Source organism: Brachyhypopomus gauderio, unplaced genomic scaffold, assembly GCF_052324685.1.
Source record: "Brachyhypopomus gauderio isolate BG-103 unplaced genomic scaffold, BGAUD_0.2 sc159, whole genome shotgun sequence".
Classification (NCBI taxonomy): domain Eukaryota; kingdom Metazoa; phylum Chordata; class Actinopteri; order Gymnotiformes; family Hypopomidae; genus Brachyhypopomus; species Brachyhypopomus gauderio.
In genome coordinates, this window is record NW_027506980.1 from 328366 (window position 1) to 356258 (window position 27893).

At 41.6% G+C, this 27893-nt stretch overlaps 27 non-coding genes across 27 annotated transcripts; 13 read left to right on the plus strand and 14 right to left on the minus strand.

Annotated features, from left to right (window-relative positions):
• Positions 1 to 1054: 1054 nt before the first annotated feature.
• trnan-guu (transfer RNA asparagine (anticodon GUU)) lies at positions 1055 to 1128 on the minus strand. Its single transcript has one exon. It is a non-coding gene; the product is annotated as a tRNA-Asn (tRNA).
• A 1316-nt stretch (positions 1129 to 2444) lies between these two features.
• trnan-guu (transfer RNA asparagine (anticodon GUU)) lies at positions 2445 to 2518 on the minus strand. The gene has a single exon. It is a non-coding gene; the product is annotated as a tRNA-Asn (tRNA).
• A 1316-nt stretch (positions 2519 to 3834) lies between these two features.
• trnan-guu (transfer RNA asparagine (anticodon GUU)) lies at positions 3835 to 3908 on the minus strand. Its single transcript has one exon. It is a non-coding gene; the product is annotated as a tRNA-Asn (tRNA).
• A 1316-nt stretch (positions 3909 to 5224) lies between these two features.
• On the minus strand, positions 5225 to 5298 carry trnan-guu (transfer RNA asparagine (anticodon GUU)). Its single transcript has one exon. It is a non-coding gene; the product is annotated as a tRNA-Asn (tRNA).
• A 1316-nt stretch (positions 5299 to 6614) lies between these two features.
• On the minus strand, positions 6615 to 6688 carry trnan-guu (transfer RNA asparagine (anticodon GUU)). Its single transcript has one exon. It is a non-coding gene; the product is annotated as a tRNA-Asn (tRNA).
• Positions 6689 to 8004: 1316 nt separating this feature from the next.
• trnan-guu (transfer RNA asparagine (anticodon GUU)) lies at positions 8005 to 8078 on the minus strand. Its single transcript has one exon. It is a non-coding gene; the product is annotated as a tRNA-Asn (tRNA).
• Positions 8079 to 9232: 1154 nt separating this feature from the next.
• On the plus strand, positions 9233 to 9305 carry trnak-cuu (transfer RNA lysine (anticodon CUU)). The gene has a single exon. It is a non-coding gene; the product is annotated as a tRNA-Lys (tRNA).
• A 1317-nt stretch (positions 9306 to 10622) lies between these two features.
• trnak-cuu (transfer RNA lysine (anticodon CUU)) lies at positions 10623 to 10695 on the plus strand. The gene has a single exon. It is a non-coding gene; the product is annotated as a tRNA-Lys (tRNA).
• Positions 10696 to 10784: 89 nt separating this feature from the next.
• Positions 10785 to 10858, minus strand: trnan-guu (transfer RNA asparagine (anticodon GUU)). Its single transcript has one exon. It is a non-coding gene; the product is annotated as a tRNA-Asn (tRNA).
• Positions 10859 to 12012: 1154 nt separating this feature from the next.
• Positions 12013 to 12085, plus strand: trnak-cuu (transfer RNA lysine (anticodon CUU)). The gene has a single exon. It is a non-coding gene; the product is annotated as a tRNA-Lys (tRNA).
• An 89-nt stretch (positions 12086 to 12174) lies between these two features.
• Positions 12175 to 12248, minus strand: trnan-guu (transfer RNA asparagine (anticodon GUU)). Its single transcript has one exon. It is a non-coding gene; the product is annotated as a tRNA-Asn (tRNA).
• Positions 12249 to 13402: 1154 nt separating this feature from the next.
• trnak-cuu (transfer RNA lysine (anticodon CUU)) lies at positions 13403 to 13475 on the plus strand. The gene has a single exon. It is a non-coding gene; the product is annotated as a tRNA-Lys (tRNA).
• Positions 13476 to 13564: 89 nt separating this feature from the next.
• Positions 13565 to 13638, minus strand: trnan-guu (transfer RNA asparagine (anticodon GUU)). The gene has a single exon. It is a non-coding gene; the product is annotated as a tRNA-Asn (tRNA).
• Positions 13639 to 14792: 1154 nt separating this feature from the next.
• On the plus strand, positions 14793 to 14865 carry trnak-cuu (transfer RNA lysine (anticodon CUU)). Its single transcript has one exon. It is a non-coding gene; the product is annotated as a tRNA-Lys (tRNA).
• A 1317-nt stretch (positions 14866 to 16182) lies between these two features.
• On the plus strand, positions 16183 to 16255 carry trnak-cuu (transfer RNA lysine (anticodon CUU)). Its single transcript has one exon. It is a non-coding gene; the product is annotated as a tRNA-Lys (tRNA).
• A 1317-nt stretch (positions 16256 to 17572) lies between these two features.
• Positions 17573 to 17645, plus strand: trnak-cuu (transfer RNA lysine (anticodon CUU)). Its single transcript has one exon. It is a non-coding gene; the product is annotated as a tRNA-Lys (tRNA).
• An 89-nt stretch (positions 17646 to 17734) lies between these two features.
• On the minus strand, positions 17735 to 17808 carry trnan-guu (transfer RNA asparagine (anticodon GUU)). The gene has a single exon. It is a non-coding gene; the product is annotated as a tRNA-Asn (tRNA).
• Positions 17809 to 18962: 1154 nt separating this feature from the next.
• trnak-cuu (transfer RNA lysine (anticodon CUU)) lies at positions 18963 to 19035 on the plus strand. The gene has a single exon. It is a non-coding gene; the product is annotated as a tRNA-Lys (tRNA).
• Positions 19036 to 20352: 1317 nt separating this feature from the next.
• Positions 20353 to 20425, plus strand: trnak-cuu (transfer RNA lysine (anticodon CUU)). Its single transcript has one exon. It is a non-coding gene; the product is annotated as a tRNA-Lys (tRNA).
• Positions 20426 to 21742: 1317 nt separating this feature from the next.
• trnak-cuu (transfer RNA lysine (anticodon CUU)) lies at positions 21743 to 21815 on the plus strand. Its single transcript has one exon. It is a non-coding gene; the product is annotated as a tRNA-Lys (tRNA).
• Positions 21816 to 21904: 89 nt separating this feature from the next.
• On the minus strand, positions 21905 to 21978 carry trnan-guu (transfer RNA asparagine (anticodon GUU)). Its single transcript has one exon. It is a non-coding gene; the product is annotated as a tRNA-Asn (tRNA).
• A 1316-nt stretch (positions 21979 to 23294) lies between these two features.
• On the minus strand, positions 23295 to 23368 carry trnan-guu (transfer RNA asparagine (anticodon GUU)). Its single transcript has one exon. It is a non-coding gene; the product is annotated as a tRNA-Asn (tRNA).
• A 1154-nt stretch (positions 23369 to 24522) lies between these two features.
• Positions 24523 to 24595, plus strand: trnak-cuu (transfer RNA lysine (anticodon CUU)). The gene has a single exon. It is a non-coding gene; the product is annotated as a tRNA-Lys (tRNA).
• Positions 24596 to 25912: 1317 nt separating this feature from the next.
• trnak-cuu (transfer RNA lysine (anticodon CUU)) lies at positions 25913 to 25985 on the plus strand. The gene has a single exon. It is a non-coding gene; the product is annotated as a tRNA-Lys (tRNA).
• Positions 25986 to 26397: 412 nt separating this feature from the next.
• Positions 26398 to 26471, minus strand: trnan-guu (transfer RNA asparagine (anticodon GUU)). The gene has a single exon. It is a non-coding gene; the product is annotated as a tRNA-Asn (tRNA).
• Positions 26472 to 27625: 1154 nt separating this feature from the next.
• Positions 27626 to 27698, plus strand: trnak-cuu (transfer RNA lysine (anticodon CUU)). The gene has a single exon. It is a non-coding gene; the product is annotated as a tRNA-Lys (tRNA).
• An 89-nt stretch (positions 27699 to 27787) lies between these two features.
• On the minus strand, positions 27788 to 27861 carry trnan-guu (transfer RNA asparagine (anticodon GUU)). The gene has a single exon. It is a non-coding gene; the product is annotated as a tRNA-Asn (tRNA).
• Positions 27862 to 27893: the final 32 nt, after the last annotated feature.

The window sequence follows — 27893 nt, forward strand, 5'->3', positions numbered from 1 at the left end:
AATGTGTATGATTTTCACCAGTTTACACAGTGTAGCTCCCTTGCCTTCAGTTGCAGGGTTATGTCCTCTTAGATAAGACGCTTTTGAAATTATTTGTGAAAATGCACCCAAAACCTATTCAAAACAGATTTGATGGAAGCACTGCAGGAGCTGCTCCAAGACGCATTTTGTCCAGAAAATGTGCTATCATGAATGCATCCATATCACCAACACACATTTACAAACCAAACCATAGGCAATAAAATACATGAGTAAACTGATTTGTGGACCTTTGTGGCACTTGGTACTGCTGAGATCAGGATCATTACAGAGTTCAGCAATTATTTTCCCAACTAGGTCATTGATACATTGGAATCCCCAATGTTTTCTGGAACAGAATAGGCTATGCCTTTCGGATGAGAATAAAAAAAGACTTCAAGAACCAAAAAAGAAGTTAAGCTGCCTTCAGCTGATGTACTCAGACTAAAGGGAAACACTTTAAATCCCAAGGTGAAATGCACATGCTCAAAATTTTATCAGGACAGAGTACATGTTTTACTTTGATATTAAGAGCGATCACTGGATTGTCTTCCAGTAAATTATAGTTTTCTTCCGCTACAAAACGTTTTTTCAACAACTATAAAGAGGCTATGCAATGAAACTGAGCTGAGATGTCAAGTGCCTTTAATGGTACATTTTTGACCCCACTTCAAATGCTGCTGTTACCTGACCAGTTCGATTGTTAGTTTGCCAGATTCTCAATCTCTGGGATGTGAGATCATGCACCAGGTTTAGTGAATGTTTAAGGGTGAAGGTCTTTAGTTTCTGCACAAATTCCACAAACATAGCTCAGGTCCTGCTCAACATGTCAACATGTGGCGACAGCAAGTGCCTTTGGGGTACTACAAAAATCGCCCGGCTAGCTCAGTCGGTAGAGCATGAGACTCTTAATCTCAGGGTCGTGGGTTGGAGCCCCACGTTGGGCGAGAGGCTGATTTGTTTGAGTGAAATGTTGAAATTTAGTTAATCTGTTTGCACAAAATACGTCTAAAAAAGAAGAGAAAGGAACATACATCGTCCCTGGGTGGGCTCGAACCACCATCCTTTCGGTTAACAGCCGAACGCGCTAACCGATTGCGCCACAGAGACCAGATGCTGCTGTGCTTACATAGTTCTTCCTCAAAAGAAAAACCCAACAAGCACATTCCTCCTGTTTGCTGGCTTTTGATGAAATGAGCCAATGCATAAAGGATGCAACATCAATGTCACTCACACTTTTCTGCTAGCTTGTCTAAAATTCGCCCTTCCTTCAATTTCTCACTTGTCAAGACCTGCAGGTCTTCAAACAAAAGGTCAGTTTGTAGACCCTTTTCCTGTCAAAGTTTTGATCCTTTTGTCCACCAGTCATCGGAATGTGTATGATTTTCACCAGTTTACACAGTGTAGCTCCCTTGCCTTCAGTTGCAGGGTTATGTCCTCTTAGATAAGACGCTTTTGAAATTATTTGTGAAAATGCACCCAAAACCTATTCAAAACAGATTTGATGGAAGCACTGCAGGAGCTGCTCCAAGACGCATTTTGTCCAGAAAATGTGCTATCATGAATGCATCCATATCACCAACACACATTTACAAACCAAACCATAGGCAATAAAATACATGAGTAAACTGATTTGTGGACCTTTGTGGCACTTGGTACTGCTGAGATCAGGATCATTACAGAGTTCAGCAATTATTTTCCCAACTAGGTCATTGATACATTGGAATCCCCAATGTTTTCTGGAACAGAATAGGCTATGCCTTTCGGATGAGAATAAAAAAAGACTTCAAGAACCAAAAAAGAAGTTAAGCTGCCTTCAGCTGATGTACTCAGACTAAAGGGAAACACTTTAAATCCCAAGGTGAAATGCACATGCTCAAAATTTTATCAGGACAGAGTACATGTTTTACTTTGATATTAAGAGCGATCACTGGATTGTCTTCCAGTAAATTATAGTTTTCTTCCGCTACAAAACGTTTTTTCAACAACTATAAAGAGGCTATGCAATGAAACTGAGCTGAGATGTCAAGTGCCTTTAATGGTACATTTTTGACCCCACTTCAAATGCTGCTGTTACCTGACCAGTTCGATTGTTAGTTTGCCAGATTCTCAATCTCTGGGATGTGAGATCATGCACCAGGTTTAGTGAATGTTTAAGGGTGAAGGTCTTTAGTTTCTGCACAAATTCCACAAACATAGCTCAGGTCCTGCTCAACATGTCAACATGTGGCGACAGCAAGTGCCTTTGGGGTACTACAAAAATCGCCCGGCTAGCTCAGTCGGTAGAGCATGAGACTCTTAATCTCAGGGTCGTGGGTTGGAGCCCCACGTTGGGCGAGAGGCTGATTTGTTTGAGTGAAATGTTGAAATTTAGTTAATCTGTTTGCACAAAATACGTCTAAAAAAGAAGAGAAAGGAACATACATCGTCCCTGGGTGGGCTCGAACCACCATCCTTTCGGTTAACAGCCGAACGCGCTAACCGATTGCGCCACAGAGACCAGATGCTGCTGTGCTTACATAGTTCTTCCTCAAAAGAAAAACCCAACAAGCACATTCCTCCTGTTTGCTGGCTTTTGATTAAATGAGCCAATGCATAAAGGATGCAACATCAATGTCACTCACACTTTTCTGCTAGCTTGTCTAAAATTCGCCCTTCCTTCAATTTCTCACTTGTCAAGACCTGCAGGTCTTCAAACAAAAGGTCAGTTTGTAGACCCTTTTCCTGTCAAAGTTTTGATCCTTTTGTCCACCAGTCATCGGAATGTGTATGATTTTCACCAGTTTACACACTGTAGCTCCCTTGCCTTCAGTTGCAGGGTTATGTCCTCTTAGATAAGACGCTTTTGAAATTATTTGTGAAAATGCACCCAAAACCTATTCAAAACAGATTTGATGGAAGCACTGCAGGAGCTGCTCCAAGACGCATTTTGTCCAGAAAATGTGCTATCATGAATGCATCCATATCACCAACACACATTTACAAACCAAACCATAGGCAATAAAATACATGAGTAAACTGATTTGTGGACCTTTGTGGCACTTGGTACTGCTGAGATCAGGATCATTACAGAGTTCAGCAATTATTTTCCCAACTAGGTCATTGATACATTGGAATCCCCAATGTTTTCTGGAACAGAATAGGCTATGCCTTTCGGATGAGAATAAAAAAAGACTTCAAGAACCAAAAAAGAAGTTAAGCTGCCTTCAGCTGATGTACTCAGACTAAAGGGAAACACTTTAAATCCCAAGGTGAAATGCACATGCTCAAAATTTTATCAGGACAGAGTACATGTTTTACTTTGATATTAAGAGCGATCACTGGATTGTCTTCCAGTAAATTATAGTTTTCTTCCGCTACAAAACGTTTTTTCAACAACTATAAAGAGGCTATGCAATGAAACTGAGCTGAGATGTCAAGTGCCTTTAATGGTACATTTTTGACCCCACTTCAAATGCTGCTGTTACCTGACCAGTTCGATTGTTAGTTTGCCAGATTCTCAATCTCTGGGATGTGAGATCATGCACCAGGTTTAGTGAATGTTTAAGGGTGAAGGTCTTTAGTTTCTGCACAAATTCCACAAACATAGCTCAGGTCCTGCTCAACATGTCAACATGTGGCGACAGCAAGTGCCTTTGGGGTACTACAAAAATCGCCCGGCTAGCTCAGTCGGTAGAGCATGAGACTCTTAATCTCAGGGTCGTGGGTTGGAGCCCCACGTTGGGCGAGAGGCTGATTTGTTTGAGTGAAATGTTGAAATTTAGTTAATCTGTTTGCACAAAATACGTCTAAAAAAGAAGAGAAAGGAACATACATCGTCCCTGGGTGGGCTCGAACCACCATCCTTTCGGTTAACAGCCGAACGCGCTAACCGATTGCGCCACAGAGACCAGATGCTGCTGTGCTTACATAGTTCTTCCTCAAAAGAAAAACCCAACAAGCACATTCCTCCTGTTTGCTGGCTTTTGATGAAATGAGCCAATGCATAAAGGATGCAACATCAATGTCACTCACACTTTTCTGCTAGCTTGTCTAAAATTCGCCCTTCCTTCAATTTCTCACTTGTCAAGACCTGCAGGTCTTCAAACAAAAGGTCAGTTTGTAGACCCTTTTCCTGTCAAAGTTTTGATCCTTTTGTCCACCAGTCATCGGAATGTGTATGATTTTCACCAGTTTACACAGTGTAGCTCCCTTGCCTTCAGTTGCAGGGTTATGTCCTCTTAGATAAGACGCTTTTGAAATTATTTGTGAAAATGCACCCAAAACCTATTCAAAACAGATTTGATGGAAGCACTGCAGGAGCTGCTCCAAGACGCATTTTGTCCAGAAAATGTGCTATCATGAATGCATCCATATCACCAACACACATTTACAAACCAAACCATAGGCAATAAAATACATGAGTAAACTGATTTGTGGACCTTTGTGGCACTTGGTACTGCTGAGATCAGGATCATTACAGAGTTCAGCAATTATTTTCCCAACTAGGTCATTGATACATTGGAATCCCCAATGTTTTCTGGAACAGAATAGGCTATGCCTTTCGGATGAGAATAAAAAAAGACTTCAAGAACCAAAAAAGAAGTTAAGCTGCCTTCAGCTGATGTACTCAGACTAAAGGGAAACACTTTAAATCCCAAGGTGAAATGCACATGCTCAAAATTTTATCAGGACAGAGTACATGTTTTACTTTGATATTAAGAGCGATCACTGGATTGTCTTCCAGTAAATTATAGTTTTCTTCCGCTACAAAACGTTTTTTCAACAACTATAAAGAGGCTATGCAATGAAACTGAGCTGAGATGTCAAGTGCCTTTAATGGTACATTTTTGACCCCACTTCAAATGCTGCTGTTACCTGACCAGTTCGATTGTTAGTTTGCCAGATTCTCAATCTCTGGGATGTGAGATCATGCACCAGGTTTAGTGAATGTTTAAGGGTGAAGGTCTTTAGTTTCTGCACAAATTCCACAAACATAGCTCAGGTCCTGCTCAACATGTCAACATGTGGCGACAGCAAGTGCCTTTGGGGTACTACAAAAATCGCCCGGCTAGCTCAGTCGGTAGAGCATGAGACTCTTAATCTCAGGGTCGTGGGTTGGAGCCCCACGTTGGGCGAGAGGCTGATTTGTTTGAGTGAAATGTTGAAATTTAGTTAATCTGTTTGCACAAAATACGTCTAAAAAAGAAGAGAAAGGAACATACATCGTCCCTGGGTGGGCTCGAACCACCATCCTTTCGGTTAACAGCCGAACGCGCTAACCGATTGCGCCACAGAGACCAGATGCTGCTGTGCTTACATAGTTCTTCCTCAAAAGAAAAACCCAACAAGCACATTCCTCCTGTTTGCTGGCTTTTGATTAAATGAGCCAATGCATAAAGGATGCAACATCAATGTCACTCACACTTTTCTGCTAGCTTGTCTAAAATTCGCCCTTCCTTCAATTTCTCACTTGTCAAGACCTGCAGGTCTTCAAACAAAAGGTCAGTTTGTAGACCCTTTTCCTGTCAAAGTTTTGATCCTTTTGTCCACCAGTCATCGGAATGTGTATGATTTTCACCAGTTTACACACTGTAGCTCCCTTGCCTTCAGTTGCAGGGTTATGTCCTCTTAGATAAGACGCTTTTGAAATTATTTGTGAAAATGCACCCAAAACCTATTCAAAACAGATTTGATGGAAGCACTGCAGGAGCTGCTCCAAGACGCATTTTGTCCAGAAAATGTGCTATCATGAATGCATCCATATCACCAACACACATTTACAAACCAAACCATAGGCAATAAAATACATGAGTAAACTGATTTGTGGACCTTTGTGGCACTTGGTACTGCTGAGATCAGGATCATTACAGAGTTCAGCAATTATTTTCCCAACTAGGTCATTGATACATTGGAATCCCCAATGTTTTCTGGAACAGAATAGGCTATGCCTTTCGGATGAGAATAAAAAAAGACTTCAAGAACCAAAAAAGAAGTTAAGCTGCCTTCAGCTGATGTACTCAGACTAAAGGGAAACACTTTAAATCCCAAGGTGAAATGCACATGCTCAAAATTTTATCAGGACAGAGTACATGTTTTACTTTGATATTAAGAGCGATCACTGGATTGTCTTCCAGTAAATTATAGTTTTCTTCCGCTACAAAACGTTTTTTCAACAACTATAAAGAGGCTATGCAATGAAACTGAGCTGAGATGTCAAGTGCCTTTAATGGTACATTTTTGACCCCACTTCAAATGCTGCTGTTACCTGACCAGTTCGATTGTTAGTTTGCCAGATTCTCAATCTCTGGGATGTGAGATCATGCACCAGGTTTAGTGAATGTTTAAGGGTGAAGGTCTTTAGTTTCTGCACAAATTCCACAAACATAGCTCAGGTCCTGCTCAACATGTCAACATGTGGCGACAGCAAGTGCCTTTGGGGTACTACAAAAATCGCCCGGCTAGCTCAGTCGGTAGAGCATGAGACTCTTAATCTCAGGGTCGTGGGTTGGAGCCCCACGTTGGGCGAGAGGCTGATTTGTTTGAGTGAAATGTTGAAATTTAGTTAATCTGTTTGCACAAAATACGTCTAAAAAAGAAGAGAAAGGAACATACATCGTCCCTGGGTGGGCTCGAACCACCATCCTTTCGGTTAACAGCCGAACGCGCTAACCGATTGCGCCACAGAGACCAGATGCTGCTGTGCTTACATAGTTCTTCCTCAAAAGAAAAACCCAACAAGCACATTCCTCCTGTTTGCTGGCTTTTGATGAAATGAGCCAATGCATAAAGGATGCAACATCAATGTCACTCACACTTTTCTGCTAGCTTGTCTAAAATTCGCCCTTCCTTCAATTTCTCACTTGTCAAGACCTGCAGGTCTTCAAACAAAAGGTCAGTTTGTAGACCCTTTTCCTGTCAAAGTTTTGATCCTTTTGTCCACCAGTCATCGGAATGTGTATGATTTTCACCAGTTTACACAGTGTAGCTCCCTTGCCTTCAGTTGCAGGGTTATGTCCTCTTAGATAAGACGCTTTTGAAATTATTTGTGAAAATGCACCCAAAACCTATTCAAAACAGATTTGATGGAAGCACTGCAGGAGCTGCTCCAAGACGCATTTTGTCCAGAAAATGTGCTATCATGAATGCATCCATATCACCAACACACATTTACAAACCAAACCATAGGCAATAAAATACATGAGTAAACTGATTTGTGGACCTTTGTGGCACTTGGTACTGCTGAGATCAGGATCATTACAGAGTTCAGCAATTATTTTCCCAACTAGGTCATTGATACATTGGAATCCCCAATGTTTTCTGGAACAGAATAGGCTATGCCTTTCGGATGAGAATAAAAAAAGACTTCAAGAACCAAAAAAGAAGTTAAGCTGCCTTCAGCTGATATACTCAGACTAAAGGGAAACACTTTAAATCCCAAGGTGAAATGCACATGCTCAAAATTTTATCAGGACAGAGTACATGTTTTACTTTGATATTAAGAGCGATCACTGGATTGTCTTCCAGTAAATTATAGTTTTCTTCCGCTACAAAACGTTTTTTCAACAACTATAAAGAGGCTATGCAATGAAACTGAGCTGAGATGTCAAGTGCCTTTAATGGTACATTTTTGACCCCACTTCAAATGCTGCTGTTACCTGACCAGTTCGATTGTTAGTTTGCCAGATTCTCAATCTCTGGGATGTGAGATCATGCACCAGGTTTAGTGAATGTTTAAGGGTGAAGGTCTTTAGTTTCTGCACAAATTCCACAAACATAGCTCAGGTCCTGCTCAACATGTCAACATGTGGCGACAGCAAGTGCCTTTGGGGTACTACAAAAATCGCCCGGCTAGCTCAGTCGGTAGAGCATGAGACTCTTAATCTCAGGGTCGTGGGTTGGAGCCCCACGTTGGGCGAGAGGCTGATTTGTTTGAGTGAAATGTTGAAATTTAGTTAATCTGTTTGCACAAAATACGTCTAAAAAAGAAGAGAAAGGAACATACATCGTCCCTGGGTGGGCTCGAACCACCATCCTTTCGGTTAACAGCCGAACGCGCTAACCGATTGCGCCACAGAGACCAGATGCTGCTGTGCTTACATAGTTCTTCCTCAAAAGAAAAACCCAACAAGCACATTCCTCCTGTTTGCTGGCTTTTGATTAAATGAGCCAATGCATAAAGGATGCAACATCAATGTCACTCACACTTTTCTGCTAGCTTGTCTAAAATTCGCCCTTCCTTCAATTTCTCACTTGTCAAGACCTGCAGGTCTTCAAACAAAAGGTCAGTTTGTAGACCCTTTTCCTGTCAAAGTTTTGATCCTTTTGTCCACCAGTCATCGGAATGTGTATGATTTTCACCAGTTTACACAGTGTAGCTCCCTTGCCTTCAGTTGCAGGGTTATGTCCTCTTAGATAAGACGCTTTTGAAATTATTTGTGAAAATGCACCCAAAACCTATTCAAAACAGATTTGATGGAAGCACTGCAGGAGCTGCTCCAAGACGCATTTTGTCCAGAAAATGTGCTATCATGAATGCATCCATATCACCAACACACATTTACAAACCAAACCATAGGCAATAAAATACATGAGTAAACTGATTTGTGGACCTTTGTGGCACTTGGTACTGCTGAGATCAGGATCATTACAGAGTTCAGCAATTATTTTCCCAACTAGGTCATTGATACATTGGAATCCCCAATGTTTTCTGGAACAGAATAGGCTATGCCTTTCGGATGAGAATAAAAAAAGACTTCAAGAACCAAAAAAGAAGTTAAGCTGCCTTCAGCTGATGTACTCAGACTAAAGGGAAACACTTTAAATCCCAAGGTGAAATGCACATGCTCAAAATTTTATCAGGACAGAGTACATGTTTTACTTTGATATTAAGAGCGATCACTAGATTGTCTTCCAGTAAATTAATGTTTTCTTCCGCTACAAAACGTTTTTTCAACAACTACAAAGAGGCTATGCAACGAAACTGAGCTGAGATGTCAAGTGCCTTTAATGGTACATTTTTGACCCCACTTCAAATGCTGCTGTTACCTGACCAGTTCGATTGTTAGTTTGCCAGATTCTCAATCTCTGGGATGTGAGATCATGCACCAGGTTTAGTGAATGTTTAAGGGTGAAGGTCTTTAGTTTCTGCACAAATTCCACAAACATAGCTCAGGTCCTGCTCAACATGTCAACATGTGGCGACAGCAAGTGCCTTTGGGGTCCTACAAAAATCGCCCGGCTAGCTCAGTCGGTAGAGCATGAGACTCTTAATCTCAGGGTCGTGGGTTCGAGCCCCACGTTGGGCGAGAGGCTGATTTGTTTGAGTGAAATGTTGAAATTTAGTTAATCTGTTTGCACAAAATACGTCTAAAAAAGAAGAGAAAGGAACATACATCTTCCCTGAGTGGGCTCGAACCACCATCCTTTCGGTTAACAGCCGAACGCGCTAACCGATTGCGCCACAGAGACCAGATGCTGCTGTGCTTACATAGTTCTTCCTCAAAAGAAAAACCCAACAAGCACATTCCTCCTGTTTGCTGGCTTTTGATGAAATGAGCCAATGCATAAAGGATGCAACATCAATGTCACTCACACTTTTCTGCTAGCTTGTCTAAAATTCGCCCTTCCTTCAATTTCTCACTTGTCAAGACCTGCAGGTCTTCAAACAAAAGGTCAGTTTGTAGACCCTTTTCCTGTCAAAGTTTTGATCCTTTTGTCCACCAGTCATCGGAATGTGTATGATTTTCACCAGTTTACACAGAGTAGCTCCCTTGCTTTCAGTTGCAGGGTTATGTCCTCTTAGATAAGACGCTTTTGAAATTATTTGTGAAAATGCACCCAAAACCTATTCAAAACAGATTTGATGGAAGCACTGCAGGAGCTGCTCCAAGACGCATTTTGTCCAGAAAATGTGCTATCATGAATGCATCCATATCACCAACACACATTTACAAACCAAACCATAGGCAATAAAATACATGAGTAAACTGATTTGTGGACCTTTGTGGCACTTGGTACTGCTGAGATCAGGATCATAACAGAGTTCAGCAATTATTTTCCCAACTAGGTCATTGATACATTGGAATCCCCAATGTTTTCTGGAACAGAATAGGCTATGCCTTTCGGATGAGAATAAAAAAAGACTTCAAGAACCAAAAAAGAAGTTAAGCTGCCTTCAGCTGATGTACTCAGACTAAAGGGAAACACTTTAAATCCCAAGGTGAAATGCACATGCTCAAAATTTTATCAGGACAGAGTACATGTTTTACTTTGATATTAAGAGCGATCACTAGATTGTCTTCCAGTAAATGAATGTTTTCTTCCGCTACAAAACGTTTTTTCAACAACTATAAAGAGGCTATGCAACGAAACTGAGCTGAGATGTCAAGTGCCTTTAATGGTACATTTTTGACCCCACTTCAAATGCTGCTGTTACCTGACCAGTTCGATTGTTAGTTTGCCAGATTCTCAATCTCTGGGATGTGAGATCATGCACCAGGTTTAGTGAATGTTTAAGGGTGAAGGTCTTTAGTTTCTGCACAAATTCCACAAACATAGCTCAGGTCCTGCTCAACATGTCAACATGTGGCGACAGCAAGTGCCTTTGGGGTCCTACAAAAATCGCCCGGCTAGCTCAGTCGGTAGAGCATGAGACTCTTAATCTCAGGGTCGTGGGTTCGAGCCCCACGTTGGGCGAGAGGCTGATTTGTTTGAGTGAAATGTTGAAATTTAGTTAATCTGTTTGCACAAAATACGTCTAAAAAAGAAGAGAAAGGAACATACATCGTCCCTGGGTGGGCTCGAACCACCATCCTTTCGGTTAACAGCCGAACGCGCTAACCGATTGCGCCACAGAGACCAGATGCTGCTGTGCTTACATAGTTCTTCCTCAAAAGAAAAACCCAACAAGCACATTCCTCCTGTTTGCTGGCTTTTGATGAAATGAGCCAATGCATAAAGGATGCAACATCAATGTCACTCACACTTTTCTGCTAGCTTGTCTAAAATTCGCCCTTCCTTCAATTTCTCACTTGTCAAGACCTGCAGGTCTTCAAACAAAAGGTCAGTTTGTAGACCCTTTTCCTGTCAAAGTTTTGATCCTTTTGTCCACCAGTCATCGGAATGTGTATGATTTTCACCAGTTTACACAGTGTAGCTCCCTTGCCTTCAGTTGCAGGGTTATGTCCTCTTAGATAAGACGCTTTTGAAATTATTTGTGAAAATGCACCCAAAACCTATTCAAAACAGATTTGATGGAAGCACTGCAGGAGCTGCTCCAAGACGCATTTTGTCCAGAAAATGTGCTATCATGAATGCATCCATATCACCAACACACATTTACAAACCAAACCATAGGCAATAAAATACATGAGTAAACTGATTTGTGGACCTTTGTGGCACTTGGTACTGCTGAGATCAGGATCATTACAGAGTTCAGCAATTATTTTCCCAACTAGGTCATTGATACATTGGAATCCCCAATGTTTTCTGGAACAGAATAGGCTATGCCTTTCGGATGAGAATAAAAAAAGACTTCAAGAACCAAAAAAGAAGTTAAGCTGCCTTCAGCTGATGTACTCAGACTAAAGGGAAACACTTTAAATCCCAAGGTGAAATGCACATGCTCAAAATTTTATCAGGACAGAGTACATGTTTTACTTTGATATTAAGAGTGATCAATGGATTGTCTTCCAGTAAATTAATGTTTTCTTCCGCTACAAAACGTTTTTTCAACAACTATAAAGAGGCTATGCAACGAAACTGAGCTGGGATGTCAAGTGCCTTTAATGGTACCTTTTTGACCCCACTTCAAATGCTGCTGTTACCTGACCAGTTCGATTGTTAGTTTGCCAGATTCTCAATCTCTGGGATGTGAGATCATGCACCAGGTTTAGTGAATGTTTAAGGGTGAAGGTCTTTAATTTCTGCACAAATTCCACAAACATAGCTCAGGTCCTGCTCAACATGTCAACATGTGGCGACAGCAAGTGCCTTTGGGGTCTTACAAAAATCGCCCGGCTAGCTCAGTCGGTAGAGCATGAGACTCTTAATCTCAGGGTCGTGGGTTCGAGCCCCACGTTGGGCGAGAGGCTGATTTGTTTGAGTGAAATGTTGAAATTTAGTTAATCTGTTTGCACAAAATACGTCTAAAAAAGAAGAGAAAGGAACATACATCGTCCCTGGGTGGGCTCGAACCACCATCCTTTCGGTTAACAGCCGAACGCGCTAACCGATTGCGCCACAGAGACCAGATGCTGCTGTGCTTACATAGTTCTTCCTCAAAAGAAAAACCCAACAAGCACATTCCTCCTGTTTGCTGGCTTTTGATGAAATGAGCCAATGCATAAAGGATGCAACATCAATGTCACTCACACTTTTCTGCTAGCTTGTCTAAAATTCGCCCTTCCTTCAATTTCTCACTTGTCAAGACCTGCAGGTCTTCAAACAAAAGGTCAGTTTGTAGACCCTTTTCCTGTCAAAGTTTTGATCCTTTTGTCCACCAGTCATCGGAATGTGTATGATTTTCACCAGTTTACACAGTGTAGCTCCCTTGCCTTCAGTTGCAGGGTTATGTCCTCTTAGATAAGACGCTTTTGAAATTATTTGTGAAAATGCACCCAAAACCTATTCAAAACAGATTTGATGGAAGCACTGCAGGAGCTGCTCCAAGACGCATTTTGTCCAGAAAATGTGCTATCATGAATGCATCCATATCACCAACACACATTTACAAACCAAACCATAGGCAATAAAATACATGAGTAAACTGATTTGTGGACCTTTGTGGCACTTGGTACTGCTGAGATCAGGATCATTACAGAGTTCAGCAATTATTTTCCCAACTAGGTCATTGATACATTGGAATCCCCAATGTTTTCTGGAACAGAATAGGCTATGCCTTTCGGATGAGAATAAAAAAAGACTTCAAGAACCAAAAAAGAAGTTAAGCTGCCTTCAGCTGATGTACTCAGACTAAAGGGAAACACTTTAAATCCCAAGGTGAAATGCACATGCTCAAAATTTTATCAGGACAGAGTACATGTTTTACTTTGATATTAAGAGCGATCACTAGATTGTCTTCCAGTAAATTAATGTTTTCTTCCGCTACAAAACGTTTTTTCAACAACTATAAAGAGGCTATGCAACGAAACTGAGCTGAGATGTCAAGTGCCTTTAATGGTACATTTTTGACCCCACTTCAAATGCTGCTGTTACCTGACCAGTTCGATTGTTAGTTTGCCAGATTCTCAATCTCTGGGATGTGAGATCATGCACCAGGTTTAGTGAATGTTTAAGGGTGAAGGTCTTTAGTTTCTGCACAAATTCCACAAACATAGCTCAGGTCCTGCTCAACATGTCAACATGTGGCGACAGCAAGTGCCTTTGGGGTCCTACAAAAATCGCCCGGCTAGCTCAGTCGGTAGAGCATGAGACTCTTAATCTCAGGGTCGTGGGTTCGAGCCCCACGTTGGGCGAGAGGCTGATTTGTTTGAGTGAAATGTTGAAATTTAGTTAATCTGTTTGCACAAAATACGTCTAAAAAAGAAGAGAAAGGAACATACATCGTCCCTGGGTGGGCTCGAACCACCATCCTTTCGGTTAACAGCCGAACGCGCTAACCGATTGCGCCACAGAGACCAGATGATGCTGTGCTTACATAGTTCTTCCTCAAAAGAAAAACCCAACAAGCACATTCCTCCTGTTTGCTGGCTTTTGATTAAATGAGCCAATGCATAAAGGATGCAACATCAATGTCACTCACACTTTTCTGCTAGCTTGTCTAAAATTCGCCCTTCCTTCAATTTCTCACTTGTCAAGACCTGCAGGTCTTCAAACAAAAGGTCAGTTTGTAGACCCTTTTCCTGTCAAAGTTTTGATCCTTTTGTCCACCAGTCATCGGAATGTGTATGATTTTCACCAGTTTACACAGTGTAGCTCCCTTGCCTTCAGTTGCAGGGTTATGTCCTCTTAGATAAGACGCTTTTGAAATTATTTGTGAAAATGCACCCAAAACCTATTCAAAACAGATTTGATGGAAGCACTGCAGGAGCTGCTCCAAGACGCATTTTGTCCAGAAAATGTGCTATCATGAATGCATCCATATCACCAACACACATTTACAAACCAAACCATAGGCAATAAAATACATGAGTAAACTGATTTGTGGACCTTTGTGGCACTTGGTACTGCTGAGATCAGGATCATTACAGAGTTCAGCAATTATTTTCCCAACTAGGTCATTGATACATTGGAATCCCCAATGTTTTCTGGAACAGAATAGGCTATGCCTTTCGGATGAGAATAAAAAAAGACTTCAAGAACCAAAAAAGAAGTTAAGCTGCCTTCAGCTGATGTACTCAGACTAAAGGGAAACACTTTAAATCCCAAGGTGAAATGCACATGCTCAAAATTTTATCAGGACAGAGTACATGTTTTACTTTGATATTAAGAGCGATCACTAGATTGTCTTCCAGTAAATTAATGTTTTCTTCCGCTACAAAACGTTTTTTCAACAACTATAAAGAGGCTATGCAACGAAACTGAGCTGAGATGTCAAGTGCCTTTAATGGTACATTTTTGACCCCACTTCAAATGCTGCTGTTACCTGACCAGTTCGATTGTTAGTTTGCCAGATTCTCAATCTCTGGGATGTGAGATCATGCACCAGGTTTAGTGAATGTTTAAGGGTGAAGGTCTTTAGTTTCTGCACAAATTCCACAAACATAGCTCAGGTCCTGCTCAACATGTCAACATGTGGCGACAGCAAGTGCCTTTGGGGTCCTACAAAAATCGCCCGGCTAGCTCAGTCGGTAGAGCATGAGACTCTTAATCTCAGGGTCGTGGGTTCGAGCCCCACGTTGGGCGAGAGGCTGATTTGTTTGAGTGAAATGTTGAAATTTAGTTAATCTGTTTGCACAAAATACGTCTAAAAAAGAAGAGAAAGGAACATACATCGTCCCTGAGTGGGCTCGAACCACCATCCTTTCGGTTAACAGCCGAACGCGCTAACCGATTGCGCCACAGAGACCAGATGCTGCTGTGCTTACATAGTTCTTCCTCAAAAGAAAAACCCAACAAGCACATTCCTCCTGTTTGCTGGCTTTTGATGAAATGAGCCAATGCATAAAGGATGCAACATCAATGTCACTCACACTTTTCTGCTAGCTTGTCTAAAATTCGCCCTTCCTTCAATTTCTCACTTGTCAAGACCTGCAGGTCTTCAAACAAAAGGTCAGTTTGTAGACCCTTTTCCTGTCAAAGTTTTGATCCTTTTGTCCACCAGTCATCGGAATGTGTATGATTTTCACCAGTTTACACAGTGTAGCTCCCTTGCCTTCAGTTGCAGGGTTATGTCCTCTTAGATAAGACGCTTTTGAAATTATTTGTGAAAATGCACCCAAAACCTATTCAAAACAGATTTGATGGAAGCACTGCAGGAGCTGCTCCAAGACGCATTTTGTCCAGAAAATGTGCTATCATGAATGCATCCATATCACCAACACACATTTACAAACCAAACCATAGGCAATAAAATACATGAGTAAACTGATTTGTGGACCTTTGTGGGACTTGGTACTGCTGAGATCAGGATCATTACAGAGTTCAGCAATTATTTTCCCAACTAGGTCATTGATACATTGGAATCCCCAATGTTTTCTGGAACAGAATAGGCTATGCCTTTCGGATGAGAATAAAAAAAGACTTCAAGAACCAAAAAAGAAGTTAAGCTGCCTTCAGCTGATGTACTCAGACTAAAGGGAAACACTTTAAATCCCAAGGTGAAATGCACATGCTCAAAATTTTATCAGGACAGAGTACATGTTTTACTTTGATATTAAGAGCGATCACTAGATTGTCTTCCAGTAAATTAATGTTTTCTTCCGCTACAAAACGTTTTTTCAACAACTATAAAGAGGCTATGCAACGAAACTGAGCTGAGATGTCAAGTGCCTTTAATGGTACATTTTTGACCCCACTTCAAATGCTGCTGTTACCTGACCAGTTCGATTGTTAGTTTGCCAGATTCTCAATCTCTGGGATGTGAGATCATGCACCAGGTTTAGTGAATGTTTAAGGGTGAAGGTCTTTAGTTTCTGCACAAATTCCACAAACATAGCTCAGGTCCTGCTCAACATGTCAACATGTGGCGACAGCAAGTGCCTTTGGGGTCCTACAAAAATCGCCCGGCTAGCTCAGTCGGTAGAGCATGAGACTCTTAATCTCAGGGTCGTGGGTTCGAGCCCCACGTTGGGCGAGAGGCTGATTTGTTTGAGTGAAATGTTGAAATTTAGTTAATCTGTTTGCACAAAATACGTCTAAAAAAGAAGAGAAAGGAACATACATCTTCCCTGAGTGGGCTCGAACCACCATCCTTTCGGTTAACAGCCGAACGCGCTAACCGATTGCGCCACAGAGACCAGATGCTGCTGTGCTTACATAGTTCTTCCTCAAAAGAAAAACCCAACAAGCACATTCCTCCTGTTTGCTGGCTTTTGATGAAATGAGCCAATGCATAAAGGATGCAACATCAATGTCACTCACACTTTTCTGCTAGCTTGTCTAAAATTCGCCCTTCCTTCAATTTCTCACTTGTCAAGACCTGCAGGTCTTCAAACAAAAGGTCAGTTTGTAGACCCTTTTCCTGTCAAAGTTTTGATCCTTTTGTCCACCAGTCATCGGAATGTGTATGATTTTCACCAGTTTACACAGAGTAGCTCCCTTGCTTTCAGTTGCAGGGTTATGTCCTCTTAGATAAGACGCTTTTGAAATTATTTGTGAAAATGCACCCAAAACCTATTCAAAACAGATTTGATGGAAGCACTGCAGGAGCTGCTCCAAGACGCATTTTGTCCAGAAAATGTGCTATCATGAATGCATCCATATCACCAACACACATTTACAAACCAAACCATAGGCAATAAAATACATGAGTAAACTGATTTGTGGACCTTTGTGGCACTTGGTACTGCTGAGATCAGGATCATAACAGAGTTCAGCAATTATTTTCCCAACTAGGTCATTGATACATTGGAATCCCCAATGTTTTCTGGAACAGAATAGGCTATGCCTTTCGGATGAGAATAAAAAAAGACTTCAAGAACCAAAAAAGAAGTTAAGCTGCCTTCAGCTGATGTACTCAGACTAAAGGGAAACACTTTAAATCCCAAGGTGAAATGCACATGCTCAAAATTTTATCAGGACAGAGTACATGTTTTACTTTGATATTAAGAGCGATCACTAGATTGTCTTCCAGTAAATGAATGTTTTCTTCCGCTACAAAACGTTTTTTCAACAACTATAAAGAGGCTATGCAACGAAACTGAGCTGAGATGTCAAGTGCCTTTAATGGTACATTTTTGACCCCACTTCAAATGCTGCTGTTACCTGACCAGTTCGATTGTTAGTTTGCCAGATTCTCAATCTCTGGGATGTGAGATCATGCACCAGGTTTAGTGAATGTTTAAGGGTGAAGGTCTTTAGTTTCTGCACAAATTCCACAAACATAGCTCAGGTCCTGCTCAACATGTCAACATGTGGCGACAGCAAGTGCCTTTGGGGTCCTACAAAAATCGCCCGGCTAGCTCAGTCGGTAGAGCATGAGACTCTTAATCTCAGGGTCGTGGGTTCGAGCCCCACGTTGGGCGAGAGGCTGATTTGTTTGAGTGAAATGTTGAAATTTAGTTAATCTGTTTGCACAAAATACGTCTAAAAAAGAAGAGAAAGGAACATACATCGTCCCTGGGTGGGCTCGAACCACCATCCTTTCGGTTAACAGCCGAACGCGCTAACCGATTGCGCCACAGAGACCAGATGCTGCTGTGCTTACATAGTTCTTCCTCAAAAGAAAAACCCAACAAGCACATTCCTCCTGTTTGCTGGCTTTTGATGAAATGAGCCAATGCATAAAGGATGCAACATCAATGTCACTCACACTTTTCTGCTAGCTTGTCTAAAATTCGCCCTTCCTTCAATTTCTCACTTGTCAAGACCTGCAGGTCTTCAAACAAAAGGTCAGTTTGTAGACCCTTTTCCTGTCAAAGTTTTGATCCTTTTGTCCACCAGTCATCGGAATGTGTATGATTTTCACCAGTTTACACAGTGTAGCTCCCTTGCCTTCAGTTGCAGGGTTATGTCCTCTTAGATAAGACGCTTTTGAAATTATTTGTGAAAATGCACCCAAAACCTATTCAAAACAGATTTGATGGAAGCACTGCAGGAGCTGCTCCAAGACGCATTTTGTCCAGAAAATGTGCTATCATGAATGCATCCATATCACCAACACACATTTACAAACCAAACCATAGGCAATAAAATACATGAGTAAACTGATTTGTGGACCTTTGTGGCACTTGGTACTGCTGAGATCAGGATCATTACAGAGTTCAGCAATTATTTTCCCAACTAGGTCATTGATACATTGGAATCCCCAATGTTTTCTGGAACAGAATAGGCTATGCCTTTCGGATGAGAATAAAAAAAGACTTCAAGAACCAAAAAAGAAGTTAAGCTGCCTTCAGCTGATGTACTCAGACTAAAGGGAAACACTTTAAATCCCAAGGTGAAATGCACATGCTCAAAATTTTATCAGGACAGAGTACATGTTTTACTTTGATATTAAGAGCGATCACTAGATTGTCTTCCAGTAAATTAATGTTTTCTTCCGCTACAAAACGTTTTTTCAACAACTATAAAGAGGCTATGCAACGAAACTGAGCTGAGATGTCAAGTGCCTTTAATGGTACATTTTTGACCCCACTTCAAATGCTGCTGTTACCTGACCAGTTCGATTGTTAGTTTGCCAGATTCTCAATCTCTGGGATGTGAGATCATGCACCAGGTTTAGTGAATGTTTAAGGGTGAAGGTCTTTAGTTTCTGCACAAATTCCACAAACATAGCTCAGGTCCTGCTCAACATGTCAACATGTGGCGACAGCAAGTGCCTTTGGGGTCCTACAAAAATCGCCCGGCTAGCTCAGTCGGTAGAGCATGAGACTCTTAATCTCAGGGTCGTGGGTTCGAGCCCCACGTTGGGCGAGAGGCTGATTTGTTTGAGTGAAATGTTGAAATTTAGTTAATCTGTTTGCACAAAATACGTCTAAAAAAGAAGAGAAAGGAACATACATCGTCCCTGAGTGGGCTCGAACCACCATCCTTTCGGTTAACAGCCGAACGCGCTAACCGATTGCGCCACAGAGACCAGATGCTGCTGTGCTTACATAGTTCTTCCTCAAAAGAAAAACCCAACAAGCACATTCCTCCTGTTTGCTGGCTTTTGATGAAATGAGCCAATGCATAAAGGATGCAACATCAATGTCACTCACACTTTTCTGCTAGCTTGTCTAAAATTCGCCCTTCCTTCAATTTCTCACTTGTCAAGACCTGCAGGTCTTCAAACAAAAGGTCAGTTTGTAGACCCTTTTCCTGTCAAAGTTTTGATCCTTTTGTCCACCAGTCATCGGAATGTGTATGATTTTCACCAGTTTACACAGTGTAGCTCCCTTGCCTTCAGTTGCAGGGTTATGTCCTCTTAGATAAGACGCTTTTGAAATTATTTGTGAAAATGCACCCAAAACCTATTCAAAACAGATTTGATGGAAGCACTGCAGGAGCTGCTCCAAGACGCATTTTGTCCAGAAAATGTGCTATCATGAATGCATCCATATCACCAACACACATTTACAAACCAAACCATAGGCAATAAAATACATGAGTAAACTGATTTGTGGACCTTTGTGGCACTTGGTACTGCTGAGATCAGGATCATTACAGAGTTCAGCAATTATTTTCCCAACTAGGTCATTGATACATTGGAATCCCCAATGTTTTCTGGAACAGAATAGGCTATGCCTTTCGGATGAGAATAAAAAAAGACTTCAAGAACCAAAAAAGAAGTTAAGCTGCCTTCAGCTGATGTACTCAGACTAAAGGGAAACACTTTAAATCCCAAGGTGAAATGCACATGCTCAAAATTTTATCAGGACAGAGTACATGTTTTACTTTGATATTAAGAGCGATCACTAGATTGTCTTCCAGTAAATTAATGTTTTCTTCCGCTACAAAACGTTTTTTCAACAACTATAAAGAGGCTATGCAACGAAACTGAGCTGAGATGTCAAGTGCCTTTAATGGTACATTTTTGACCCCACTTCAAATGCTGCTGTTACCTGACCAGTTCGATTGTTAGTTTGCCAGATTCTCAATCTCTGGGATGTGAGATCATGCACCAGGTTTAGTGAATGTTTAAGGGTGAAGGTCTTTAGTTTCTGCACAAATTCCACAAACATAGCTCAGGTCCTGCTCAACATGTCAACATGTGGCGACAGCAAGTGCCTTTGGGGTCCTACAAAAATCGCCCGGCTAGCTCAGTCGGTAGAGCATGAGACTCTTAATCTCAGGGTCGTGGGTTCGAGCCCCACGTTGGGCGAGAGGCTGATTTGTTTGAGTGAAATGTTGAAATTTAGTTAATCTGTTTGCACAAAATACGTCTAAAAAAGAAGAGAAAGGAACATACATCTTCCCTGAGTGGGCTCGAACCACCATCCTTTCGGTTAACAGCCGAACGCGCTAACCGATTGCGCCACAGAGACCAGATGCTGCTGTGCTTACATAGTTCTTCCTCAAAAGAAAAACCCAACAAGCACATTCCTCCTGTTTGCTGGCTTTTGATGAAATGAGCCAATGCATAAAGGATGCAACATCAATGTCACTCACACTTTTCTGCTAGCTTGTCTAAAATTCGCCCTTCCTTCAATTTCTCACTTGTCAAGACCTGCAGGTCTTCAAACAAAAGGTCAGTTTGTAGACCCTTTTCCTGTCAAAGTTTTGATCCTTTTGTCCACCAGTCATCGGAATGTGTATGATTTTCACCAGTTTACACAGAGTAGCTCCCTTGCTTTCAGTTGCAGGGTTATGTCCTCTTAGATAAGACGCTTTTGAAATTATTTGTGAAAATGCACCCAAAACCTATTCAAAACAGATTTGATGGAAGCACTGCAGGAGCTGCTCCAAGACGCATTTTGTCCAGAAAATGTGCTATCATGAATGCATCCATATCACCAACACACATTTACAAACCAAACCATAGGCAATAAAATACATGAGTAAACTGATTTGTGGACCTTTGTGGCACTTGGTACTGCTGAGATCAGGATCATAACAGAGTTCAGCAATTATTTTCCCAACTAGGTCATTGATACATTGGAATCCCCAATGTTTTCTGGAACAGAATAGGCTATGCCTTTCGGATGAGAATAAAAAAAGACTTCAAGAACCAAAAAAGAAGTTAAGCTGCCTTCAGCTGATGTACTCAGACTAAAGGGAAACACTTTAAATCCCAAGGTGAAATGCACATGCTCAAAATTTTATCAGGACAGAGTACATGTTTTACTTTGATATTAAGAGCGATCACTAGATTGTCTTCCAGTAAATGAATGTTTTCTTCCGCTACAAAACGTTTTTTCAACAACTATAAAGAGGCTATGCAACGAAACTGAGCTGAGATGTCAAGTGCCTTTAATGGTACATTTTTGACCCCACTTCAAATGCTGCTGTTACCTGACCAGTTCGATTGTTAGTTTGCCAGATTCTCAATCTCTGGGATGTGAGATCATGCACCAGGTTTAGTGAATGTTTAAGGGTGAAGGTCTTTAGTTTCTGCACAAATTCCACAAACATAGCTCAGGTCCTGCTCAACATGTCAACATGTGGCGACAGCAAGTGCCTTTGGGGTCCTACAAAAATCGCCCGGCTAGCTCAGTCGGTAGAGCATGAGACTCTTAATCTCAGGGTCGTGGGTTCGAGCCCCACGTTGGGCGAGAGGCTGATTTGTTTGAGTGAAATGTTGAAATTTAGTTAATCTGTTTGCACAAAATACGTCTAAAAAAGAAGAGAAAGGAACATACATCGTCCCTGGGTGGGCTCGAACCACCATCCTTTCGGTTAACAGCCGAACGCGCTAACCGATTGCGCCACAGAGACCAGATGCTGCTGTGCTTACATAGTTCTTCCTCAAAAGAAAAACCCAACAAGCACATTCCTCCTGTTTGCTGGCTTTTGATGAAATGAGCCAATGCATAAAGGATGCAACATCAATGTCACTCACACTTTTCTGCTAGCTTGTCTAAAATTCGCCCTTCCTTCAATTTCTCACTTGTCAAGACCTGCAGGTCTTCAAACAAAAGGTCAGTTTGTAGACCCTTTTCCTGTCAAAGTTTTGATCCTTTTGTCCACCAGTCATCGGAATGTGTATGATTTTCACCAGTTTACACAGTGTAGCTCCCTTGCCTTCAGTTGCAGGGTTATGTCCTCTTAGATAAGACGCTTTTGAAATTATTTGTGAAAATGCACCCAAAACCTATTCAAAACAGATTTGATGGAAGCACTGCAGGAGCTGCTCCAAGACGCATTTTGTCCAGAAAATGTGCTATCATGAATGCATCCATATCACCAACACACATTTACAAACCAAACCATAGGCAATAAAATACATGAGTAAACTGATTTGTGGACCTTTGTGGCACTTGGTACTGCTGAGATCAGGATCATTACAGAGTTCAGCAATTATTTTCCCAACTAGGTCATTGATACATTGGAATCCCCAATGTTTTCTGGAACAGAATAGGCTATGCCTTTCGGATGAGAATAAAAAAAGACTTCAAGAACCAAAAAAGAAGTTAAGCTGCCTTCAGCTGATGTACTCAGACTAAAGGGAAACACTTTAAATCCCAAGGTGAAATGCACATGCTCAAAATTTTATCAGGACAGAGTACATGTTTTACTTTGATATTAAGAGTGATCAATGGATTGTCTTCCAGTAAATTAATGTTTTCTTCCGCTACAAAACGTTTTTTCAACAACTATAAAGAGGCTATGCAACGAAACTGAGCTGGGATGTCAAGTGCCTTTAATGGTACCTTTTTGACCCCACTTCAAATGCTGCTGTTACCTGACCAGTTCGATTGTTAGTTTGCCAGATTCTCAATCTCTGGGATGTGAGATCATGCACCAGGTTTAGTGAATGTTTAAGGGTGAAGGTCTTTAATTTCTGCACAAATTCCACAAACATAGCTCAGGTCCTGCTCAACATGTCAACATGTGGCGACAGCAAGTGCCTTTGGGGTCTTACTAAAATCGCCCGGCTAGCTCAGTCGGTAGAGCATGAGACTCTTAATCTCAGGGTCGTGGGTTGGAGCCCCACGTTGGGCGAGAGGCTGATTTGTTTGAGTGAAATGTTGAAATTTAGTTAATCTGTTTGCACAAAATACGTCTAAAAAAGAAGAGAAAGGAACATACATCGTCCCTGGGTGGGCTCGAACCACCATCCTTTCGGTTAACAGCCGAACGCGCTAACCGATTGCGCCACAGAGACCAGATGCTGCTGTGCTTACATAGTTCTTCCTCAAAAGAAAAACCCAACAAGCACATTCCTCCTGTTTGCTGGCTTTTGATGAAATGAGCCAATGCATAAAGGATGCAACATCAATGTCACTCACACTTTTCTGCTAGCTTGTCTAAAATTCGCCCTTCCTTCAATTTCTCACTTGTCAAGACCTGCAGGTCTTCAAACAAAAGGTCAGTTTGTAGACCCTTTTCCTGTCAAAGTTTTGATCCTTTTGTCCACCAGTCATCGGAATGTGTATGATTTTCACCAGTTTACACAGTGTAGCTCCCTTGCCTTCAGTTGCAGGGTTATGTCCTCTTAGATAAGACGCTTTTGAAATTATTTGTGAAAATGCACCCAAAACCTATTCAAAACAGATTTGATGGAAGCACTGCAGGAGCTGCTCCAAGACGCATTTTGTCCAGAAAATGTGCTATCATGAATGCATCCATATCACCAACACACATTTACAAACCAAACCATAGGCAATAAAATACATGAGTAAACTGATTTGTGGACCTTTGTGGCACTTGGTACTGCTGAGATCAGGATCATTACAGAGTTCAGCAATTATTTTCCCAACTAGGTCATTGATACATTGGAATCCCCAATGTTTTCTGGAACAGAATAGGCTATGCCTTTCGGATGAGAATAAAAAAAGACTTCAAGAACCAAAAAAGAAGTTAAGCTGCCTTCAGCTGATGTACTCAGACTAAAGGGAAACACTTTAAATCCCAAGGTGAAATGCACATGCTCAAAATTTTATCAGGACAGAGTACATGTTTTACTTTGATATTAAGAGCGATCACTAGATTGTCTTCCAGTAAATTAATGTTTTCTTCCGCTACAAAACGTTTTTTCAACAACTATAAAGAGGCTATGCAACGAAACTGAGCTGAGATGTCAAGTGCCTTTAATGGTACATTTTTGACCCCACTTCAAATGCTGCTGTTACCTGACCAGTTCGATTGTTAGTTTGCCAGATTCTCAATCTCTGGGATGTGAGATCATGCACCAGGTTTAGTGAATGTTTAAGGGTGAAGGTCTTTAGTTTCTGCACAAATTCCACAAACATAGCTCAGGTCCTGCTCAACATGTCAACATGTGGCGACAGCAAGTGCCTTTGGGGTCCTACAAAAATCGCCCGGCTAGCTCAGTCGGTAGAGCATGAGACTCTTAATCTCAGGGTCGTGGGTTCGAGCCCCACGTTGGGCGAGAGGCTGATTTGTTTGAGTGAAATGTTGAAATTTAGTTAATCTGTTTGCACAAAATACGTCTAAAAAAGAAGAGAAAGGAACATACATCGTCCCTGAGTGGGCTCGAACCACCATCCTTTCGGTTAACAGCCGAACGCGCTAACCGATTGCGCCACAGAGACCAGATGCTGCTGTGCTTACATAGTTCTTCCTCAAAAGAAAAACCCAACAAGCACATTCCTCCTGTTTGCTGGCTTTTGATGAAATGAGCCAATGCATAAAGGATGCAACATCAATGTCACTCACACTTTTCTGCTAGCTTGTCTAAAATTCGCCCTTCCTTCAATTTCTGACTTGTCAAGACCTGCAGGTCTTCAAACAAAAGGTCAGTTTGTAGACCCTTTTCCTGTCAAAGTTTTGATCCTTTTGTCCACCAGTCATCGGAATGTGTATGATTTTCACCAGTTTACACAGTGTAGCTCCCTTGCCTTCAGTTGCAGGGTTATGTCGTCTTAGATAAGACGCTTTTGAAATTATTTGTGAAAATGCACCCAAAACCTATTCAAAACAGATTTGATGGAAGCACTGCAGGAGCTGCTCCAAGACGCATTTTGTCCAGAAAATGTGCTATCATGAATGCATCCATATCACCAACACACATTTACAAACCAAACCATAGGCAATAAAATACATGAGTAAACTGATTTGTGGACCTTTGTGGCACTTGGTACTGCTGAGATCAGGATCATTACAGAGTTCAGCAATTATTTTCCCAACTAGGTCATTGATACATTGGAATCCCCAATGTTTTCTGGAACAGAATAGGCTATGCCTTTCGGATGAGAATAAAAAAAGACTTCAAGAACCAAAAAAGAAGTTAAGCTGCCTTCAGCTGATGTACTCAGACTAAAGGGAAACACTTTAAATCCCAAGGTGAAATGCACATGCTCAAAATTTTATCAGGACAGAGTACATGTTTTACTTTGATATTAAGAGCGATCACTGGATTGTCTTCCAGTAAATTAATGTTTTCTTCCGCTACAAAACGTTTTTTCAACAACTATAAAGAGGCTATGCAACGAAACTGAGCTGAGATGTCAAGTGCCTTTAATGGTACCTTTTTGACCCCACTTCAAATGCTGCTGTTACCTGACCAGTTCGATTGTTGATTTGCCAGATTCTCAATCTCTGGGATGTGAGATCATGCACCAGGTTTAGTGAATGTTTAAGGGTGAAGGTCTTTAATTTCTGCACAAATTCCACAAACATAGCTCAGGTCCTGCTCAACATGTCAACATGTGGCGACAGCAAGTGCCTTTGGGGTCCTACAAAAATCGCCCGGCTAGCTCAGTCGGTAGAGCATGAGACTCTTAATCTCAGGGTCGTGGGTTCGAGCCCCACGTTGGGCGAGAGGCTGATTTGTTTGAGTGAAATGTTGAAATTTAGTTAATCTGTTTGCACAAAATACGTCTAAAAAAGAAGAGAATGGAACATACATCGTCCCTGAGTGGGCTCGAACCACCATCCTTTCGGTTAACAGCCGAACGCGCTAACCGATTGCGCCACAGAGACCAGATGCTGCTGTGCTTACATAGTTCTTCCTCAAAAGAAAAACCCAACAAGCACACCAACAAGTGCCTTTGGGGTCCTACAAAAATCGCCCGGCTAGCTCAGTCAGTACAGCATGAGACTCTTAATCTCAGGGTCGTGGGTTCGAGCCCCATGTTGGGCGAGAGGCTGATTTGTTTGAGTGAAATGTTGAAATTTAGTTAATCTGTTTGCACAAAATACGTCTAAAAAAGAAGAGAAAGGAACATACATCGTCCCTGGGTGGGCTCGAACCACCATCCTTTCGGTTAACAGCCGAACGCGCTAACCGATTGCGCCACAGAGACCAGATGCTGCTGTGCTTACATAGTTCTTCCTCAAAAGAAAAACCCAACAAGCACATTCCTCCTGTTTGCTGGCTTTTGATGAAATGAGCCAATGCATAAAGGATGCAACATCAATGTCACTCACACTTTTCTGCTAGCTTGTCTAAAATTCGCCCTTCCTTCAATTTCTCACTTGTCAAGACCTGCAGGTCTTCAAACAAAAGGTCAGTTTGTAGACCCTTTTCCTGTCAAAGTTTTGATCCTTTTGTCCACCAGTCATCGGAATGTGTATGATTTTCACCAGTTTACACAGTGTAGCTCCCTTGCCTTCAGTTGCAGGGTTATGTCCTCTTAGATAAGACGCTTTTGAAATTATTTGTGAAAATGCACCCAAAACCTATTCAAAACAGATTTGATGGAAGCACTGCAGGAGCTGCTCCAAGACGCATTTTGTCCAGAAAATGTGCTATCATGAATGCATCCATATCACCAACACACATTTACAAACCAAACCATAGGCAATAAAATACATGAGTAAACTGATTTGTGGACCTTTGTGGCACTTGGTACTGCTGAGATCAGGATCATTACAGAGTTCAGCAATTATTTTCCCAACTAGGTCATTGATACATTGGAATCCCCAATGTTTTCTGGAACAGAATAGGCTATGCCTTTCGGATGAGAATAAAAAAAGACTTCAAGAACCAAAAAAGAAGTTAAGCTGCCTTCAGCTGATGTACTCAGACTAAAGGGAAACACTTTAAATCCCAAGGTGAAATGCACATGCTCAAAATTTTATCAGGACAGAGTACATGTTTTACTTTGATATTAAGAGCGATCACTAGATTGTCTTCCAGTAAATTAATGTTTTCTTCCGCTACAAAACGTTTTTTCAACAACTATAAAGAGGCTATGCAACGAAACTGAGCTGAGATGTCAAGTGCCTTTAATGGTACATTTTTGACCCCACTTCAAATGCTGCTGTTACCTGACCAGTTCGATTGTTAGTTTGCCAGATTCTCAATCTCTGGGATGTGAGATCATGCACCAGGTTTAGTGAATGTTTAAGGGTGAAGGTCTTTAGTTTCTGCACAAATTCCACAAACATAGCTCAGGTCCTGCTCAACATGTCAACATGTGGCGACAGCAAGTGCCTTTGGGGTCCTACAAAAATCGCCCGGCTAGCTCAGTCGGTAGAGCATGAGACTCTTAATCTCAGGGTCGTGGGTTCGAGCCCCACGTTGGGCGAGAGGCTGATTTGTTTGAGTGAAATGTTGAAATTTAGTTAATCTGTTTGCACAAAATACGTCTAAAAAAGAAGAGAAAGGAACATACATCGTCCCTGGGTGGGCTCGAACCACCATCCTTTCGGTTAACAGCCGAACGCGCTAACCGATTGCGCCACAGAGACCAGATGCTGCTGTGCTTACATAGTTCTTCCTC